We start from the raw sequence: 8,117 nt of genomic DNA on the forward strand, positions 1-8,117 counted from the left end.
GTTAAAATCAAATCCTATAAATGCTGGGTGGGTGACTCACAAACTGGAGCACAGTTATACCTCAGAAGTCCACCCACTAAAGTGAGGGTTCTGAGCCCCATGTCAGGCTTCCCAACCTGGGAGTCCAGCAATGGGAGGAGGAATCCCCAGAGAATCAGACTTTGAAAGCCAGTGGGATTTGATTGCAGGACCTTCATAGGACTGGGGGAAACATAGACTCCACTGTTGGAGGGCACACAAAAAAGTGTGCTCACCAGGACCCAGGGGGAAGGAGCAGTGACCCCATAAGAGACTGAACCAGCCTACCTGCTGGTATTGGAGGGTTGCCTGTAGAGGTGGGGGGCAGCTGTGGCTCACCAAGTAGACAGGGGCACTGGGGGCAGGGGTTCTGGGAAGTGTTTATTGGCGTGAGCCCTCCCAGAGTGTGCCATTAGCCCACCAAACAGCCTGTGGGCTCCAGTGCTAGGTAGCCTCAGGCCAAACAACCAATAATGTGGGAACACAGCCCCACCCATTGGCAGACAAGCAGATTAAAGTGTCACTGAGCTCCACCCATCAAATCGGGTTAGTCTTACTGAGCTCCGCCCACCCAGCCCTACCCACCATCAATTCCTCCCATCAGGAAGCACCCAGGAGCCTCCTAGATAGCTTCCTCCATGAGAAGGCAGACAGCAGAATCAAGCAGTATCAGCAGTATTATGTCTTGTGGAACTGAAAACCACAGCCACAGAAAGATAGAGAAAATGAAAAAGCAGAGGACTTTGTACCAGATGAAGGGACAGAATAAAACCCCAGAAAAACAACTAAATGAAGAGGACATAGGCACCCTTCCAGAAAAAGAATTCAGAATAATGATGGTGAAGATGATCCAGGACTTTGAAAAAAGACTGAATGCAAAGATCGAAAAGTTTACCAAAGATCTAGAAGAAGTAAAGAGCAAACAAACAGAGATATGCAACACAATAATGGAAATGAAAAATACACTAGAAGGAACCAATAGCAGATTAACTGAGGCAGAAGGGCGAATAAGTGACCTGGAAGACAGAATGGTGATCATCACTGATGCAGAAAAGAATAAAGAAAAAAGAATGAAAAGAACTGAAGACAGCCTAAGAGACCTCTGGGACAATGTTAAACGCACCAACATTCGCATTATAGGGGTCCCAGAAGGAGAAGAGAGAGAGAAAGGACCTGAGAAAATACTGGAAGAGATTATAGTTGAAAATTTCCCTAACATGGGAAAGGAAATAGCTACCCAAGTCCAGGAAATAAAGAGAGTGCCAGGCAGGATAAACCCAAGGAGAAACACGCCAAGACATATAGTAGTCAAACTGACAAAAATTAAAGACAGAGAAAAGTTATTAAAAGCAACAAGGGGAAAATGACAAATAACATACAAGGGAACTCCCCTAAGGTTAACAGCTGATTTCTCAGCAGAAACTCTACAAGCCAGAAGGGAGTGGCATGATATATTTCAAGTGATGAAAGGGAAGAACCTACAACCAAGAATACTCTACCCAGCAAGGATCTCATTGAGATTCGATGGAGAAATCAAAAGCTTTCCAGACAAGCAACAGCTAAGAGAATTCAGCACCACCAAACCAGCCCTACAACAAATGCTAAAGGAACTTCTCTAAGTGGGAAACATAAGAGAAGAGAAGGACCTACAAAAACAACAACAAAACAATTAAGAAAATGGTAATAGGAACATACATATCAATAGTTACCTTGAATGTAAATGGACTAAATGCACCAACCAAAAGACACAGACTGGCTGAATGGATACAAAAACAAGACCCATATATATGCTGTCTGCAAGAGACCCACTTCAGACCTAGGGACACATACAGATGGAAAGTGAGGGGATAGAAAAAGATATTCCATGCAAATGAAAATCAAAAGAAAGCGGGAGTAGCAATACTCATATCTGATAAAATAGACTTTAAAATAAAAACTGTTACAAGAGACAAGAAAAGACATTACATAAAGATCAAGGGATCCATCCAAGAAGAGGAGATAACAATTATAAATATATATGCACCCAATATAGGAGTGCCTCAATACATAAGGCAAATGCTAACAACTATGAAAGAGGAAATGCAAGGCAGAAATAGAGACACAGAGGTAGAGAACAAACACATGGACACCAAGTGGGGAAAGCGGGGAGGATTGGGGGGGAATGAATTAGGAGATTGGGATACCAAATTGTACACTCTAAATATATGCTGTTTATTGTCTGTTAACTGTATCTCAATAAAAGTTCTTAAAAAAAAAAAGTACAGTCTAATATATAAATTTTGTTTATTTTTAAAACCACAATATATCAATGCCCAAAGACCTGTATGAAAACTCACTAAAGTATTGACAAAAATACCTCTGAGGAAGTAAGTAGGAGTTAACTGTGAATATTTTTAATTGCATCAAATAAAAACACAAAACTTCTTTTGTTACTGCCAGGCAGCTATGCTCATGAACATCTCATTTGGGGACTGTCAATAATCCACACTTGGGTCCTGTTAAGCATGTTCCCTGTCTGGCACCTCACAAGGGGATTCTGCTCTTGTAAACCTGACATTTTCAAATTATTTTTTGTTTCCAAACTAAGCCCAAAGGGCACACATGTTTATACTGCTTTTCTAAAATGACTGCCATCGCTTCTCAGCCTTTTGGCTAAGATCAAGTGTAGTATCTGTTCTTTTTTTTTTTTTAATTTACTTATTTTATTTTTGGCTGTATTGGGTCTTCATTGCTGCATACAGGTTTTCTCTAGTTGTGGAGAGTGGGCGCTACTCTAGTTGCGTTGCGTGGGCTTCTCATTGCAGTGGCTTTTCGTTGCGGAGCACAGACTCTAGGTTCTCGGGCTTCAGTGGTTGCAGCACAGGGGCTCAGTAGTTGTGGCACACGGGCTTAGTTGCTCCACGGAATGTGGGATCTTCCCAGCCCAGGGATCGAACCTGTGTCCCCTGCATTGGCAGGTGGATTCTTAACCACTGTGCCACCAGGGAAGCCCAGTGTCTGTTCTTAGTTTTAAATGACTGCCAAATTTTTGTCTATTCCATGCTTAGCAATGAATACACAACATTTTTAATTTTTTTGTGTTTAAGGCAAAAACATCAATAAATATCTTCTGGACCACTATGAATGTAAAATTCTTCCCCTTAAAATAGCAACAATCAAAAATCTCCAATTGCTCGAAATTAAAGCATGTGGATTTGCAATCTTGAATTGTAAGATCAGCATAGATACTGCAAACATGATCATGCATTAAAATCCAAAGATTTTGCTAAAAGCAGTGAACATCAACTCAGTGTTGGCCTGGCCATACACCACTCCTAAGTTCAATGTATCTTTTTACCAAGAGCTGGTTCATGTGCCAACTCTAATGACAGAGAAAAAAAATGAAATTATTAGTACTGGCCTGAAAATGCTGTGACAGATTTTAAGTCTCTTGAGTATTTAAATACAATCATTCAAAAGAAAGAAAGAAAAGGGAGGGAGGGAGGACGATGGAGGGAGGGAGGGAAGAAGAGGGAGGGAGGGAGGAAGGAAGGAAGGAGGGAAGAAAGGAAGGAAGGAGGGAGGGAAGAAAGGAAGGAAACAGAACCTGAAAAACAATTCACTGGAGCTGAATAGCAGCTGGCTTCCTGGCCATGACTGCTTGAGTGCCTACCTTTCCCTGTTGTCCTGACACTGAGCCTGAGTGTCTGTTACAAAATGATTTGTCTTCATCAGGCCCACACCACTCATTTGTGTATTCTCCCTAATCTTTCTAGTCATAGAGCCAAAAAAGTTTGTTCATTCAATACAGTTGAAATACAGGCTAGCTAGGAGAGACAGGGAAAGATGGGGTCAGAGAGTTAGACTCAGAACAAGGACTTCTGGTCTGGGAAAACAGCTGAGGTATACAGCAGTGATATTTGAAGCTGTAACAGAAGATGAGAACCCCAAGGAAAAGAGTATAGAGAGGAGAGAACCTAAGGAAGTCTCCATTTAGGTGGCTGAAAGAGGAATCAGAAAAGGAACAATCAAGAGGGCAGGAGTAGAGTAGTTCATAAAGGATAGAGTCTGATCACAGACACCAAATGTTACAAAGAGGTTGAGGAAGATAAAGTTTAATTTAAAAAAACCTAGCAATGTTCTTTAGAAGGTTGTCAATGACACGTTTCCAAGACTAGTTGTTAACAGAAGGAAAAGATACAGCAACAGATGTAAGAAGAAATCAGTCAAGAGGAGATGCATATATACAGATGTATACATATGCATATATATACATATATCACATATATATACATTTATCTGTATGTATACACATATATTTAAGGCATATAAAATTACGACAAATTTCTCTAAGCCTAAAAGTGGAGACTGTAAGTTATCTTGAAGTATGATTTTGTTAATAAGGGAAGAATCATTAGAATCGCTCTTTAATTAGCTAATTATAACACAAGTTGCAACCTGCCATCCCAGGTATAAAGATAAAACAGGATCTTTCATCAGCAAAAGATGGTTGTCCTTGATCTGCGAAGTTGGACACCATTGGAGGACAATCAAGAAGCCAGAAAAAAAAAATACTGGTTCCTCTCTCTAGACTCTAAAATTAGCTATTTTAAGACCTCTGATGAATTGAGATTGTCCTTAATGAGGTCCACCAACAGGAAAAGTTCACAAAGAGATTTTACCACAAAGGAAGGAGCAGTCTCAGCTGGTGGGTTTTGCTCAATATCAGAACCTTGCTAGCAAAGAGGGGTTGCTCCAGTTTCAAAATTAGACCACAGCTCCTTCCAATTCAGCCATCACATTGTGAAAGGAGTCTTGAAGACAAAAGACAGTACAAGTGGATAAAAACTAAAAGAACTGCCATCTTAGGAGCTCACATTCTTTTGGCTGCATTAAATACCAGAGGACCTAGACTGGCTTCTTTCTAAGACATATCAAGACCTTGAAGACTCAGGAGTAGCAATGTCAGTGCTTGAACTCTACAGGGCAGGATTTTCGTAATGACATTTGTGACAGTAGTAGAAGCAATAGTCACTGAACCTGCCCACTGGTGGCACCTCAAATTCTCCATTTCTCTTTTCAGGACGTTTGGAAGCACCACCAAGTAGGGACCCGCGATTCTCAGGGAATTTAAGAAAGAAGGTGGAACAGGATCCATGAATTAAAGTCTCCTCCCACGAAGGTGAGCAGATCGTGGACTCATGAAAGTAGATATTGAAGAGATATGATTTTAAGCAGGTCTAACTTGTTAAATTCTGAATAAGGAAAAACAGAAAATATTTATAGACCTGATGGAAGAAATCTGTGGGTAAGTAAAAAAGATGTGAGGGATGGGAAAAACATGGATTCACCTCGGTCAGTACCTTATCTCTGAAACAGAGGCAAAGGGAAAGAGAGACAGAAGGCACTGAGGGAAGGGAATTAAACTCCTTTCAGAAGGCTTCCACTGCAGTGGAGAAGGGGTTAGGGTCTCTCACTGAAAATGAGGGGTCATAGAGGCTGGAAAGGTTAAAGATTTCACACAGCCATAATGAGAAATCAAACAGGAAATTCCGAGGAGGTAGCTTTATTCTAAAGACATTTTTAATATTTTTACATTTCTCATTATTTTTCTTATACTTCTTTCTTTATCAGAGCCCAACCCTTTAACACAACCAGAGCTGGCAGAGAAATAGTAAGCTTCTAGTGTTTCACAAAGTGTGGTTCCTTGGTTATCTGTGTGAGAATCTCTTGGGGAGTTCGTTTAAAAGGAAGATTCCTGGACCCTGCCCAGACCTATCTGACAGACTCTCTGGGATCTGGTGCCTGGGAATCTGCATCCTAACAAGTTTCTCTTACACAGCAAGCCAGCACTGGTCTGAAGATGCTGCTTCAGAACTGCCATGTTGGCTCATGTCTATTCCAGCGAGTCCTATGCATGACTGTTCACCCACATCCTGTTTTTAACCAGCGGCTGTGTCTACACTTTTAAAACTAAAATAAAAGTGTCACACTGTGGTGAGGAAATGACAACTGTGCCTTCAAGTGCAGCTAGCTAAGATCAGATCATACCCACGATCATCTTCTAATGGTTTCGTTATTTTTTTATTTAAAAAAATAGTTTAAAAATCCACTTATTTATTGATGGTCAAGAATGGTAGAATGACTATATTGAAGCAATGTTCTAATAGTAAACTGCATTGTTAAGTCAAGTAGATTTGAAGATACACTGACATAGTTACTTAAGTCTGGACATTTGAGGACAAGATAATTCCAGAATTTCACTCTCCAAACAGTGCAAACACTATTCCTCTTCTCATTTCTTCTCTGGCTTAACTGGTTCACTGGTATTTGGAGATTCGGGTAGGAAACAAGTGTGGCGAGAATGGAAGACACTCTCCTTGTTGGCCGCTTGGAAGGAAAATGGGTATCATTCCATCTCCTCTGCTCTTCAGTCTGAGCACACATACTTTCATCGGTAGTGAATCTGTGACCTGACCAGGGTGCTCTTCAGTCATATCACCAAATTGGCACTGTTGTGAAGAAAAGGAAAGCTTACTTCAAATCCAAGTGATTTGCTTAGATTAAAAACTTTGTAATTGCCTTTGTCATATGTCTGATTTACTGTCATAACATAAGTGAAGTTCTTTGCACTCCTCCCCCAGAGGGTTTATGAAAAAAAATGATCACGTTTCTAACTCCAGTCTGAGTTAAGTGGCCCTTGTATAAATTCTTAAAATACATTACACATCTTTACCTTAGAATTTTTCATGGGGAATTCCCTGGCAGTTCAGTGGTTAGGACTTCATAGTTCCACTGCAGGGGCCATGGGTTTGATCCCTGGTTGAAAAACTAAGATCCCAGGACTTCCCTGGTGTGCAAAGGTTAAGAATCCACCTGCCAGTGCATGGGACACAGGTTCTAGCCCTGGTCTGAGAAGATCCCACATGCTGCGGAGCAATTACACCCGTGAGCTACAACTACTGAGCCTATGTTCTAGAGACTGAAAGCTGCAACTACTGCACCTGAGTGCCACAACTACTGAAGCCCGTGCGCCTAGAACCCATGCTCCGCAACAAGGGAAGCCACCACAGTGAGAAGCCTGCGCACCTCAACAAAGAGTAGCCCCTGCTCGCCGCAACTAGAGAAAGCCCACTCGCAGCAATAAAGACCCAACAAAGCCAAAAATAAATAAATAAATAAATTTATTAAAAAAAAACAAACAAAAACCCCCACTAAGATTCCACACAGTACAGCCAAAAAAGAAAAATAAATAAAGGAATTTATCATGCCATAATATATGTGTGTCTTCTGTCAGAACTCTAGCTTTTGAGATAAGGGATTTTTATTTGTTTTGACTTTCTAACAGTTCCCATTAATTAGAATTAGCTCAAAAATTATTTGTTGACTTGGATGATTGAAGAAACAAATAAAAATTAAATATATGTACTTTTACATACATATATTCAAAGTCTTGTCCCTTTAATAAATATTTTTTTTGTCTGGTAACTGCAGAAATATAAGAAAGAAGGAAAAGTGTGCATGTCACCAATGATAAGTTCTGCACCTAGGAAAGACTAGTAGAAAATCTCACAAACAGTATCACAAAGCTGCATCCTTTACACGGGGAATTTAGTAGGTCTCCTCCCTGTTATAGATGTAGAAACTTGATTTTATCAACATCACTATTGTTCCTTGTGATTTGTCTTTTCTCTTTGGTTGCTTTTAAGATTTTTCTTGTTAGCTTAAGGGCTTCATGGTTCTACTATGAGGTGTGAGTGTGGGTTTATTTTTATTTACCCTGATCAAGCCATTCTTGGGTTTTTATCAAGTCTGCTAAATTCCCAATCATCAGATCTTCAAATGCTACCCCTCTCTCATTTTCTCTATTTCATCTTTCCAGAATATCCATTAGATGTATATTGGAGGTTTTCATTCCCTTTGCCTTGTCTTTAACCAGTTTTTAATACTTTCAGTCTCTTTATCTTTCTCTCTCTCTACATTAACGTAATTTCCTCCATCTTTCAGTTCGTAAATTCTCTCTGTATCTCTGTGTGGTATGCTCTTCCACCCACTATGAAGATGTAATTTCAGTGACAATGTTTTTGGAATAGAAATGTGTTTATATTTATTTATATCTT

General features: G+C 40.2%; 1 pseudogene; it reads left to right on the top strand.

The window, feature by feature from the left end:
• The first annotated feature begins 2,650 nt into the window (after positions 1-2,650).
• LOC130859759 (U2 spliceosomal RNA) lies at positions 2,651-2,720 on the top strand (annotated as a pseudogene).
• The last annotated feature ends 5,397 nt before the right edge of the window (positions 2,721-8,117 follow it).

This window comes from Hippopotamus amphibius, chromosome 8 (genome assembly GCF_030028045.1).
Source record: "Hippopotamus amphibius kiboko isolate mHipAmp2 chromosome 8, mHipAmp2.hap2, whole genome shotgun sequence".
Classification (NCBI taxonomy): domain Eukaryota; kingdom Metazoa; phylum Chordata; class Mammalia; order Artiodactyla; family Hippopotamidae; genus Hippopotamus; species Hippopotamus amphibius.